A 14,835-nucleotide genomic window follows, 5' to 3' on the forward strand; every position below is an offset into this window, starting at 1 on the left:
CAGGGCCCTGCTAAGGCAGTCGCCTCCATTTGGGCAGAGCACAGCCCCCTTAGTAGCTCAACCTCGTTGAAACTGGCCATCGAGCGCATGCCTGTTTCTTTCACTAATCCCAACAGGCGATCTGCAGCTGTCCTGGCTGGGCCTCCTTCTCCCTCCAGTCGCCCAGACACTGCAGGAGCATGGTAGATGGCAGTCTTCAGCTTGACCCCCTCTCCTTGGGGCGCAAGACTCCCCTTGGGCTGCTGTTCCACCCCCTCCTCAGGGCCAGTTGACCCACTTTCCACTTGCATCTTGGGGCCCATGGCACTCATGTGTTTTTCTTCCTCTTGGGCCCCTTGACCTTTGTCCCCCTGCGCCTCTGGGACAACCACCCTTTCTGGAGTAGCCCCCACTCCTCTCTCTTCTGCCTTCTCCGCCATAAGGGTGTCCTCCCCACCAACCCTCGTCTTCTTCGACCCAGGTGCATCTATAGCCCCCTCAGTGGCAACCCTCATTTTCTTCTTCTTCTTCAAAGCCTCCCCCTCCTTGTTTGCCCTTTCCTTCATCGGGTCAACTGGGGGCGGTCGTGGCTCAAAACTGCCTAAGTCCTTTTCCCCCAGCGGCTTGGGGCGCGGTCGGATTCTTTCCCTCATGATCGGTTTTGGCAGCCGGCCTAACTCCGCTTCTTTGAACTTATTGGCTTTGGCGAAAATGGTCCGATCCTCCGCCTCTTGCGCCTTCTTTCTCGCCTCTAGTTCTGCCGGTGCCAGATCTTCACCGGTCGGCTGCGGGCCCAACCTTGCAGCAAACAAGGCTGACGGCTGAACGAGATTGTCCTATTTGGGCGCCCTCCTTCTCCCTCCATGCCTTCACCTTTTTTACCCTCTCCTCCGCTGCTGCCCCCAACTTTGGCTCCATAGACTTGGTGGGCACTCTCCACACCGTGCGCACTCTAACTGCCCCGTTTGCGGACATGTAGAACCACCGCGGCCTCCACCCCTTAATTGATGACGGCAACCCTGCCACCAGACCCTTCCCTGCCGCCGCTTGCAAAGTGACCCAAGTTTCTTATTGGCCCGAGGCCTTGTAGCAGGCAAAAAACTCGTCCACTGTCATAGCCGCCCCCTCGTTCGCCCTCGGCCACGCACTTGCACAGGCCAGTACAATCTTCCACTCATTGGGCATTAGTTGACCCGGCGCCACCTCCAATCGGTTTAGGACATCCACTACTACCTGCGAAAGCGGCAACCTCAACCCTCCCTTCAACACCTCCTCGTAGAGGGAAAACTCCCCCGGCCAGGCATCGAATGGCCTCTCCTTCGGTGTCGGCAGCTTTAACTCTATTTCTGTAGGAACCTGGTATTTGTCGCGCATACCCTCCAACTCCTCCGCGGTAACGGTCGACTTGTTGGCCTTCGTATGCCAGTGATCTAGCTCAACCTGGCTGATTAGCTTTGGAGCCGCTATCATTGTGGACGAACGAGGTCACCCCGCCGGCTCCCCCCCACTCCCTACTCGCCTCTCCGTCCTGTATTGCTCTACCAAATCTACCACATCGTCGTCCCCTAATGGATCAACCCTGGCGGTTGCAGCTTCTTCTTGGGCCATTTCTATGGTGTGTTTGCGAATGGCTTCGGATGCGGGTGCAAGAAAATTCACAAAGTGTTACAAGGGTGTATCACTAGCGACGAAGGAGTTTACACTTGGAATATTTTGGTTGTTTGCAAAAAGATACGTACAACGGATAATACCAAAAGCCCAAGGTTTACCTATATTCCAAGGGTCACAATTAAATTTCGCCAGTTTGAAAATTTTCAAAAATCTGCCAAAACTGTCTTTTCAACATCCTATAATGACCTATCGTTTCACTTCTTACCCAACGCCTAACCTTCCCCACTACGAGATTCTGCCACGTGTACGACCACGATCCACTGCCCTTTTTCCATTCCCTGTCTATTCCACTTCACTACAACACGTGCCCCGCTACTTCTCGAGCTCCGCGCCACACCACCTACCCTTCGCGGTCGGCCCTCCTCATGGTTGACCCCACCACTCGGCCACCCTTCGCGGTCGACCCTCCTCATAGTCGGTCCCTCCACTCGGTCACCCTTCATGCTCGGTCCTCCTCATGGTCGACCCCACCACTCGGTCACCAGCGTGGTCGGCCTTCCTCACGGTCGGTCCCTTCACTTGGCCAACCTTCGCGGTCGGCCCTCCTTATGGTCGGTCACCCCTCTCGGTCGGCTTTCACCCTGCCGGTCTCTCACAACCCTCATTTTCTTCATTATTCCCTTCGTTGGACTAAAGCTGCACTTGGGAATGGGGGACTACTGACATGGGTAAGCCCATAAAGGTTATAGCCCACCATTTAGGGCCCAATACATAACTCAAACACTAAAGCCCAGCTTTGCTGAAGCCCCATGTAGCAATAAGAACCAATGACGTTAAGACACATGACAAGAGAAGGGCAAGCCACATAAGCAAACAAAGATCTGCAAAGTTATTGCCACTGCACATCGCCATTAATGAAGGCCCTTACAACATTTATTGCGATAACCTCTCTCTGTCGGGATAGAACGCCTTCACCATGAACAAGGTAAGCTAGAGCATAGACTTTCGGCCAATGTGACAGGTCGAAAGGGACAACGAAATGATTACCAGAGGATATAAGCAGACATCGAAGACAAGAAGAAGGTTAAGCTTTCTATCTCTAATCTATCTCCACACATTCCATCTCTCTCTCTAACTTGCTCGTCGGGGGGTTCACTGGGGGACTCCCCATTCCCCATTGAACTCTTGTGCAGGTCTTCTGGTAGGCTTAGTCATTCGGACACGGGTTCGAGGAGCGTGGGTCAGTCCGACCCGTTCCATCTGGAACGAACTGCATCATCACTATAGAACAACAAATGAGTAATCAATTACTCCATAATGTAATTATTAACAATAAAAAGTTGTAGAAGAACCACAAGAAATAATATTAAGAAGATCTCATAAGGTAAAGAGATTTTTCATTTCGGATGATTATGTGGTATATCAATAACAATCTTATTATGATATTAGGATAAGTAAAGACTCGATTTTGTTGTCACAAGTCATAGAAAGTATTGATTATACTAAATGAATTGTTGTTATTAATGATGAGTTGAAATCAATAGACCACAATGAACCCTGAGATCTCCTTGAATTGCCTAAGGATACAAAAATATTTATTATTCTAAGGGCAATATATAATGATATAATGTTAGATATGTAACAAAAGATTTTAGTAAAAAAGTAGACATTGATTACAAAGAGATATTTTTCACTTATACCTTAAAGAAATGATTTAGAATCATTGTGGCATTAGTAACTCATTATGATATTGAGTTGCATTAAATGTATGTAAAAATTAATTTTTTAAAAGAGAGTTTAGATAGAGAATTTTGTGTAGATCAATTCAAAATTTTCTCAATTGAGGAAAATGAAAATGTTATTTGCAAACTTAAGAAATCAATTTATGAATTTAAACAAGCTTTCTAAAAAATTTATCTTATGATACTATTTTTTTCCTTTGAATTTAAAGAACACATTCTTGATTAGTGTACAGATCCAAAGGTTAGTGGAAATGAGTTTATATTTATGATTTTGTATATTGATGATATTTTGTTTGTCAATATTATACTTGATTTATTGCATGAATTAAGAAATTTCTCTTTAAGTGCTTTGAAATGAAATATATAAAGCCCCAAAAAAATTGGGCAGGGTATATCTATTTATACAACAAACCTACCTGATAGACAAACACATATATCTAGCTACCTATTCCATACATCCATTTCCATTTAATTCCAAATGCCAAATACATGTTGTTCACATCTCAATGCCCCAGTTTCAATCCCAAGCATGCATTTTACAACAAGTATGAAATGGAAGCCAAACAGATAATAAGTGCCCTACAGGCTTACAAATTCATCCAAGAACATTCTTGGTTACACAAAATGGAGTTTCAACTTAACGCAATACAGCCCTGGGCTTACATTCAACAAATAATCATAAAACAAAAATGAAACCTCAGCTCTGAGTCCTCTCAAGTCAATGCCTTGGCGGAGGCATAGCACCTGTACCTGAAATGGTTTCCCTTATAGGGTGAGTCACAGCCCAGTAGAGATATACTACACAACATATGAACCATGACAAGACTAAAGAGGAGTATGCTCATGCCATACTCATGATAAAACAATTTATCTCTCTTTTTATAAAGCATGCAATGCTAAGATGCAAAAATAGATATAAAACCATTTCCATTTTAAACCATATATGTTACATGAATACAGGCTCTGTGAATCTCTAGGTGAGTGTCTGCAAGTAGGCCCTAATGCACTACCACTGTCATTTTTACCAGTAAAATGGAATGCTCGACACCTAACCACGCGATTCTACACCCCCTACCCAGATTCACCAAGTATTTATCTTTTTGCAAACAGATACATTTCCAAACATTTCTCAAAAATAGATACATTTCCAATGAAATGAATGTAATGTAATGTCCAATGCAATAAATGAGAAATGTGGTTCAATTTACCTAAGTCTCATGCATTTCTACAACCGTCATGGTTGTCTTTCCCGATAGCCTAAAACAGATATTTAAACAATTAAATTCTAAAAATTATGATAAATACAATCTATTCCATATCTCATCAAATATGAACAACTACACTAGTTTTCATATCACAATCACGTCCGGTAACCTCTCAAGGTCCATTTCTAACCGTGTCGGTTTTATTCCAATAGATACATTAAAAAAAAATAATACCGTTAATGCGCAAGAAAACATCATTTTCTTTCCAAACTCATTCTCCCAGCATTATTCAATTATGACATCCTATTTTGATAAAAAGCCCCAAAAGTTAAACGTAATTCCTTTGTTTTCTTTGAAAATGCTCTTTTGGTCACAAACTGGTAAAAATTTCAAAACCAATCTAATCGAAGTCCGTTTTTGTTCAAATTTAAAACATAACTCTTTCATAACCTTACAAATATATTCCAAGTTTACACTTTTGCAATTTGGGCATCAACTTTTTATTTTTCTCAAAATTTCTCTTTTAAGCAAATAAGTCATAAATTTTTCAAAAATTCTAATTAAATTATATACAACTCTAAGCTCCCTATAATCAAGTAAAAGTGCATAAAGAAGTGTAGGAAAAATCTCTACCTCAAAAGCTAGAAGAGGAAACAAGTAAAAATCCAAATTTTCAATTTTGTCGGATTTCAATCTCCACCGGTCAAAATGTTGCTCTCGCCAAGCTCTTCATTTTGGTCTCAAGAACATGGGTCTAAAACCTAATAGATTTTGGTAGATCATAGATTTTGTGTGATGAATGTTCAAAGAAAAAAAGATGTGAAAGAGAGATTCAGCCGAGAGCACAGAGGCGGAAGAAGAAATGAAAAGAAAGAAGAAGAAAAGAGAAAAAGAAATGAGTGAAAGGAGGGGAGGGGCAGCCCCCCACGTGGGTTGCCTCTCATTACATTAATATATATATATATATATATAAATTCAAGTATATTTTCACACTATCATAATATTTTGTAACATAAATGATAAAATGATATAATATTTTCTCACCACAAAATATATTTTGTTTAATAATACACACCATAAAATTAACTATCAAATATTTATTATAATCCTATATAATAAATAATAACAACTCCCAAGGTGGTTATTACCAATCACATTTTAAAAGGACCAAACAGTTAAACGTGAGTCATTAAACAAACTCAATTTAAATTAAATCTAAGTCATGGGTTTCACCCATAAGTCAAATATGGTCCAATTATATACCAAAATAGACCAACAAATTTATCTCAAATCATGGTCCTAACACCCAAAACTCAATTTTAAATTCTGCTATAAATTAAATTGAACACCAATCAGTCCGTGAATTTTCATAAAATAAATACTCATCATTAAATTCTGAAATTGTTATCTAACGTGCTAGACTCATATGGGAACAACATATAAAAAATTTCATAATTTTATGAGATCGAAAACTATTTTTAAAAAATACAAAGCCGAACTGTTGTCGCACATAATTTACACGGCAATCAAATTCGAAAATTTGCTCAATTAAATTAAGCGCTGGCTATTTAATTTTTTTTTTTTGGGTCATTACAAAATATATTATTAAGACAACTTATGTAATAGAAATTGAAATATTTCAAAATGAATCATATGAGTTGTTGGGATTGTCTCTGAAGGTATATATTAAAAGTTGTACAGAGATTTCGTACTAAAGCATATTCACATAAAATTATCCATGTTCTGAAAGAAAATAAATCCAGCCTTATGTAAATTTTCATAAAATGAATTGGAATGAAAATTGTTCTTTATACATTTATTGTAGTAAGCATAATGCTAAGATAAGGAAGTGATAAGGTAAACATAAGGAGAAAAAAATTATGTACTCACATTTATGAGGTCTGATAATCTTGAATTGATTGGCTACTTAGATTATACTTTGGAAGATACATTGATAGTAGAAAGTTCACTTTTGACTATTTATTCTTATTATGTGAAGAATAAATATCATGAAAAGTGTGAAATGAATTACAATAAGTAGCTCCTATGAAAGTTGAATTTGTGGTGTGTTTTGAGACCACAATTCATGAATTGTTATTGCGAAACTTTATCTTTAGACTTGGAATTGTCGATTTTGTTGTCAAGTTGCTAAGAATTTTTTGTGATAATTTCGCAATTATTTTATTTTCTTAGAATGACAAGTATTCTAATGATGCTAAACACAGAATTGAAATACTTTGTCGTTAAAGAAAAGTTTAGTAACAGAATGTGTCAATAAAATATATAAGTACACAACTTTTAAGTGCAGATCTATTGATGAAAGATTACTGTTAAAGACAATTAAGAAACTGCCAATTGAATAGGTCTCGAATGTAATCTATAACAGTTGTTTATGTTTTTATAGACTACTTTATGATTAATTGTGTTATTTGACACTTTGAGATCTCATTAACTGTATGTCTGATATATTTCCTGTTATGAAATAAGTACGTACATGTATGAAAATGAATAAATGATAACTGGACTAGTTTTTGATAAAAATGCATTATTGGACCTTTCTAAATACACTCCTCACTTAAGGATTATATTAAACTAGTTGTTATTGTTGTGATACATGGAAGGGACTATATCGCATTATTGGTGTAGAACTGTCATGACTTGTATTAGTGAACTGTTTAGTTATAGTATTATGATGATGACCAAACTAAATGTAAGATTGGATATGATTTATTGCGCACCTAATGTTAACCTTATTAAATCTTGACATAAGTTATCATATGGGCCAAGTGAGAGAATTTAAGACTAAATTAAGGCCAAGTTTGGCAATTGCAAAATAATCCATCCTTTTATCTTTTTTCCATCACATCACCTCTCTACTTTTTTGCACATCTTTTCATAAAAAGACAAAAAGTACACTTATTTAGGTCATCCCAAACAACCCCTTATGCTATAAATCCCAAATAATCTACCAAATTTTTTACCAAATCTCTCATATGACTGTGAGACCCACACAAACCCACATGTGTGGGTCCCACACCTATGTGAGAGGTTTGGTAGAAAATTTGGTAGATTATTTGGGGTTCCTAGCATCACTACTAAATTGATTATTTAGCCATTATGGTGAGCCACATGATACAACAATATGAATTAGAGATTTATCAAGATTATGGTTCCATAAGGTTTTATCTAATTGGCTAATAAATGGAGTAGTTTTCAAGTCTCCTACTTTGATGGGAAAGTAGAATAAAATTGAACAAGGAAACTTGTCCTCTCTCTGTCTATAAAAAGACATTCAGATTACTCATCAAATTATTCTGAATTCACGTTATTCTAAAGAGGGTCAAGAGTAAGGTTGTGTAAAATACCGTCCAATCCGCAAAAACCGTACCGATCCGCATCAATCCGCACCTTTCTATCCGCTAATCGCGGTTTAAATTTTAAAATTTATAGCCCGTCTTTGAAACCGCTTCACTTCGCTATAGTTAATACATATATATATTTTTAACCTATAATGAAATATCAAAGTAAAAATGAGTGTGAAAGATATTTAATATGTGAAATTTATTACAAATTAGTAGTTATATATATGAAAAATGTTATGTGACATTAGTTTGTATTATATATACGAAAAATATTATGTAAATTAGTGTTATATATTATGCAAATAGTTGATAATTGGTTATAATATTCTTCAATCCGTCAATCTGCCCAAAACCGCTCAAATCACAATTTGCCGATCCGTCAATCTGTCATTCGGTTTATAATTTTATTCTCAAACTGCCTGAACCACACTGCGCACACCCTTAGTCAAGAGAGAAACTTTTTTCCACTGATATTGATATTAAGTTTATGTTCAATCAATTTTAGATCACTCGAAGGTCTTGCATAATAGATCTGGAAAATGTTATTTATTTTTTACATTATGATATTATTTGTGAAGATTATGATAGTTCACAATCTTGAATTATGAAGGTTGTTAAATACATAATACCAAAATTTTATTTATTTATTTATTTTTTGATTCAAACCAAAATTTTATTTATAAGGATAAGGAAGGGGTTGGAAAAAATGAGAGAAGTTGGACTTGCAACTGTGAGAATAAAAAGGAGGAAAACATAAGAGTGAAAAGGGTCGACACAAAAAAGTGCAAGACCATTGGGAAATTATTTTGAAAATAAAAATCGTGTTTACTTTTATTTTTTGAATTTATTATTTAAATTTAAAAATAATTAAAATTAATTTAATAAAAATAAATACTAAAAAATATTTTCAAAATTATTTCTACTGTCATAAAAAATAAAATCATATAAAACTTATGAGTATTTTTATTTTCTCATCAAATTAATTTTTATTTTTTTAAAAAAAACTATCAAAAAAAAAAAAAAAAAAAAACCCTTACAGGTACATAACATCGAGTTCTTCAATCTCTCTCATTTGTCCCCAAAATCATAGTCAAACAACACAATCTGTACAAAAATAGACACACACACACACACACACATATATATAGATATATATATGTTTGTTATGAATCTGATTGAAAATCGAGGAAGACAGAGAAGATGAATCTGTTAGGTTTTACATCGGCCATGGATTTGGTAGTTTGGAGGGGACTAGTTTTCGCGGTATTCATCCTCCATTTCGTCTTCGTTTGCCAATTACTCCTCCAACCATTCGTCTCTGCCCTAGGTAACATTGCCTCCACTTCGTTCTCTTCTTCTTCAACTTCGCATAATACTTGTGGTTAATCGACTATATTGAGCTATATATATATGTACTAGAATGTGTGCACACCTGATGGGTGACATGAAAATAAAAAAATATATGTAGATGAAGAGGAAAAGAAAACTGAAGAAGTTAGAAAATTTTGAAATTTGAAATTTAAAATAAAAAAGTGTGGCAAATGTAGGACAATTTGGGAATGAAAAAGCAGTGATAATGCTTCACTGGGTTGTAGGATTCATGTAATAGAATAGATAATAACATAGATATATACTGTGTTCTGATTCTTTTTCCTAATTGTAATTCTTTAATGCTGTGTTTGGTTGGGGGATTTGGGGAGGGATTTGGAAAGGAAAAGGGAAAAGGTGTGTGAAACTATGTGAAATGTAGGTATATTTTTTTCACATTTCACCTACCTTTTCCATTTCCCTTTCCAAATCCCTCCTCAAATCCCTCAATCAAACACAGCATAATGGTATCTGGCTGGGGATGGTGTTTGTAATCGGGCTTCAGTCAGTGTAATTACTGAGTCACAACAGTTTGATTTTTGAACTGTATTAATACTCCTATGCAATGCTGGAAATTTGTTGTGGCCAATCATACTCAGCGTATGAAAAAAGTTACATGAATGTATAAAGAAAGAAAATTTACATGTTTTTATAGTGCCAAACGTGGGGCATAGCTTATGGATACGATTTCTGTCTTTAGCCCTACTCTTTGACAAAGGGGAATTTTCAGGCGGAAAATCGATTGTTTTCTTGCCCAAACGACCCGGGACCTCAATCCAAGCCCAGAGTATTAAATTCCTCCTCCCTTCAATCTACTTTGAACCGGTCTTAGCCATGAACACCTTCCTACTGCAAAATTGTACCACAAACCAGGATTCTAATGCTTTAACGAGAGACCCTTGTGTATAAGTTCATAAATTACCCACATATCTTCTTATGGATTTTTAGTAGAGGGATGATCCTGTGGAGCTTTGTTTCCTTGCTTCTATTTGCTGCAATATCAATGTCGAGCTGGTAGCCCTTTCTCCTTTCTCAAATAATAAGATGAGCATCATATAGCTCCAACAAATGCAAGGGGTTGCCCTGTAGTCATTTACCAAGTTATGGTTCTATCCTAATAAGCATGGACCTATGTTACCAGAAAACGCTAATAATTTAGTGAATTACGTATTGGTACGCACGTTCCAAAATATGGTACAGTTCCGTTCCAAAACTATAAATTTAGCGATCTGAAATGACCTCAAAAGTTTTTTCCAATAAATTTCCGTAAATGTTTCATTAGGAGGAAAAAATCAAATATAATGAATTAAAATTTAAGAAAAGTTAAGTTTTGACAAGACAAAACATAAAAAATGGGTCATAATACTCAGAAATGTCTTGGTACATGAAGAAGAGAAACTAAATTTTTAGATGCCTAATAATTAAAAGAAAATTATTCTAAAAATACCTTAAATTTGCAAGTATAATATATACAAGTCTACTCTTATCGTACCACATTTTAGAGTATGTGGCGTACCACGTTCTCGTTCCCGTTTTCCGTACCTAAACGATCCATAATATTGGCATGGACACGGATACGAATGTGGACACGGACACAGATGCAGACACGGGATACGAAGATTTAAAAAAAAAATGGTGACACGGACACAATGGGGACATGATAATAAAAAAAAAACTGTAATTCTATTTAAAAAAAAACATCAATGTCGAGCTTTGTTTCCCGTTTGATTAATGTAACATCCACAAACAATCAATATTAAAAAAAAAAAAAAAAAATTGTAATTCTATTTTATTTTATTTTAAAAACATTTATAAATTAAGGGGTTATTTGAGAATAGGTTATTTTAGTAATTTTTTTGACCTTTTTGCTAAAATAATATAGAAAAAATTTAGTATGTTTAGGAATAAAATGTGATATTAAATAATGTAGAAGTGTTAAATTACATATTTGCCATTTGAAGGTGTTACGTCAACTTTTGGAGGTGTCATGTCAAAGGTCCAAACAAGGGACAATTTGGTATTTTTGCATATAAAAGCTTTCCAGGCAAGCTTGCAAGAGGTAGGGTAAAAAAAGTTAGCTTTTTTCACTTTTTGGCTATTGTAGATCCTGCCAAACAAGGCCTAACACTTATAATTTATATATATATATATATATATTTATGGATGATCTATTAAGTATTTAAATTTAAGAAAAAAATAATAAATATTCAACATTCAATATTCATCAAAAACACTAAAAAAAGGGGGGGGGGGGAAGACAACTTGGCATGTCCTTAGTGTGTCTTTGAAGTGTTCTCGATGTATCTCTTGAAAATAAATTAATTAAATAAGGAGACACACATATGGCGTGTCCCATACAAAACTTTCTAGATTTGTATGGCCACAAAAAAATTAGTTTCATTGGTTTAAGAAATTTTTTGTTTTCCACATCCTTCGGCTATCACCCACTGCTAATCACCACTATTGCCCACCCCCCACCTCTGGCCACCATCGTTGGCGACCTTCTTTGACAATCACCTCCGACCACCGATGACAACTACCTTTAGACACTCACCTTAGGCCGAAATTCACTTTTGACCACCATCTTTGACCATCGGCAACCACCTTTGGCCACCACCTCCAGTGGTTGGCAACCATTCCCAACCACCGCCAACCACCTTCGCGGTTTGAAACAAACTCTGATCACCACATACGCATGGTTGTTGATAACCACTTTTGATCACCATATCTAACTGACCACCTCTTTCTCTTGTTTTCAAAATAAAATTTTAAAATTCATATGTACAAAGTATGTTTTTATTTTTATTTTTACTAAAAATAAATATAAACATATTTAATTAGAGAGCAGTGTACTGGTTATATTATATATGGTGTACTCTCATGCAGATTAGGGCATTGATGTTGGCCAATAAAATAGGATTAAATCAATTACATGTGGGTGGTTTTATGAAATTGGAAGGAAAGCAACCCTTTGTCTTAAGTAGTGACTTATTTGTGTGGACCATGATGGGTCTTTGTATATACCATATTTAGAAGTGTGAGATAGTATTGTAGCCTCTTGCTAGAATTTTGACCAGTATAATGATTGTGGAGATTCAATATGAAGTCTGCTAATTGAATGGCTTGGATTATCTAAGTACAACCAATCTATGACTGATTTTGAGTTGGCACAGCATGGAAGTAATGTGTGAAATGTGATAACGTGGTTAGGTTGCATTATGCTTCCATAAATATAAAATTGAATGGCTTGAATTGTGACCAATATAATGAACCAGGCTCTTTGTGACATTTATTTAGCCATGATTTGTTTTGTGGGAAATATTTTTCAGTTGGATCGAAGTACCATGTTTGTTTTTCAGAGTGTTATCAGAAATTTGATGGCTAGCCTTGATTTATTCTTATATGTTACATGTATGAACTAGTTGATCAAACATCTTCCTGAGAGAACTAGGAGTTATTTTTTGCATTATTTGGTCAAATATCCATGAAAAAACAGGCATTGAGGAGGAAGTTTCCAAACCAACATGGCTAGCCTGTTGGTCAAGAGTCTCTATACCTCGCTAGGATGTTCGAGGTTTGACTCTTCTCACATTTTGTGGGTCATTTTTTCATTATATTTGTTTGCAGTTTTCTGGTATTTGTTTGGTTTGATGAGCTTGTTGTATGATTTTGGCTACATGTTAAGACTTTATTTGTACTTTTCTTGTTATTTATCTCCTTCCTATTGACCAAAAAATAAAAAAGAAAAGAGTTTCTGTTGGTATTGATTTGATGCGAAATGATAGATATAAAAAAGCAGATGGCTTCAATTAGTCTCGGCAATATCTTTTATTTGTAAAATATTTCAAAATCGAAAGCTTCAAAATAATTTGCTTTAAATTCAATTATTGGATTCATCAAAATAAGATTTTCAGGGCATAAGGAGAGGGTTTGATCCTTTTAATGCTAACATAGCAAGATAGGAATAAATCACTTTATAATTATTATTATTGTTATTTGTTATATATGTATTTTTTCCGTATTCATACAGAATAAAATATAATGAATAGAAAATTAAAGCTAATTAAAAGTGAGGAGTCGAGACCCGGATTAACCTCCAGTTTGATTACATAAATAAGGAAAACATTAAACATAAATATTTTCTTTATATTTATATAATAATAAAAAAAACTTATACAGAATCTCGTAGGTGTCATTTTTCTGTTTTTCAATGGATGAATATTATTTTATACGTATAAAAAATTCAATATATAAATTATTATGTTTTTTGTTTGTACAAGGTTGCCGTACAGATGCTGCCCTCTGGCTCCATTCGTGCCATGTCATGACTTAGCTTTGTCCGTATAAAATTCCAAAAGGAAGAACCCTGTGAAAAACTTGCTACGAAGTTAAACTGGAGAAAAACAACGCTTTTGAAAACTACAAAATCTTTTGCTACCCAAGGTTGATTTTGCCTGCAAATGAAATGAACCGTGTGAGGTCATTATGTGTAGGGTTAAAAGAACTGTGCCGTTAATAAACAATATAAGTCAGCTTGTTTAAAGTTAATTTGAGTTTGACTCATTTGTCAAATAAATAATTTCAAATCAAATTTTTAGACTTGTTAAGTTATGCGTCGAGATTGAGTAGACTCAAACTCGATTAAGCTTGTGAATATAGTTACATAAATTAATATTTATTTTTAATGATATATCAAATATATTTTATTTGTCTATTTATGTTTGGTGTTTGTACAAATTTAAATATTTAATTGATAAAATTTATTAATAATATGTTTTTTTTTTTGAGTGCTCATAATGTTTTCTTTTTTCTCTTAATGTGCATTATAGTTTAGTGTTCTTTTATTTAAAAAATAAATAAAAATAAAAAATTATTTTCGAACTTGAGTTTGGCTCTTTTATATAATCAAGTTGACTTGAATTGATTTCAATTTCGAGCTCGGATTTTATAAGTTTGTTGAGCTCATCTTGAGCTTGAGTTATCAAATTTTTAGCAAGCAGAGCTCGAATATTTCAAAATATATCTCGATTGAATTTGACTCAATTCGGCTCACTTAGACAAGAAATGTGTTGTGAGATTATTCATACCGATGCTTCCATGTCATGTTCTGTAGATATGTACGTTGAATCCTAAGGGAGGTTTTGTTTGGGAGTCTGGAAAAGATATGGATATTCTTTGGGGGCTTGAAATCTTGTCAGCTAGCAGAGTCTTTGTATTGACAAAACACACAACCGTTTTACTAGTAATGATGAAATTGTTTTTGAGGTTGGTTTGACAAGGTCAGTTTGTTAGGTGCTGTTTGGTGCAAGTTAGGATATGTTTTTCAGAGTTTGTTAGTGTTTGGTGCAATTTTGCTAATACATTGTGAGGTAAAAAATATTTTAAAAAGCTAAAATAAAAAAAATAAAAAAAACTTGAAGTCGAGTAGGGATTGTTTTTAGCTTTTGCGTTTAGATTTGTAAACCAACAGATTATAGTAATTTAGCTATCTATTGTTTTACAAAAAAAAAAAAAAACCTTTAATGTATATTGTTTTTTTTTTGGGGGGGGGGGGGAGGACAATTACAA

The sequence above is a fragment of the Camellia sinensis genome, chromosome 6 (assembly GCF_055761805.1).
Source record: "Camellia sinensis isolate YWXY chromosome 6, ASM5576180v1, whole genome shotgun sequence".
NCBI lineage: Eukaryota > Viridiplantae > Streptophyta > Magnoliopsida > Ericales > Theaceae > Camellia > Camellia sinensis.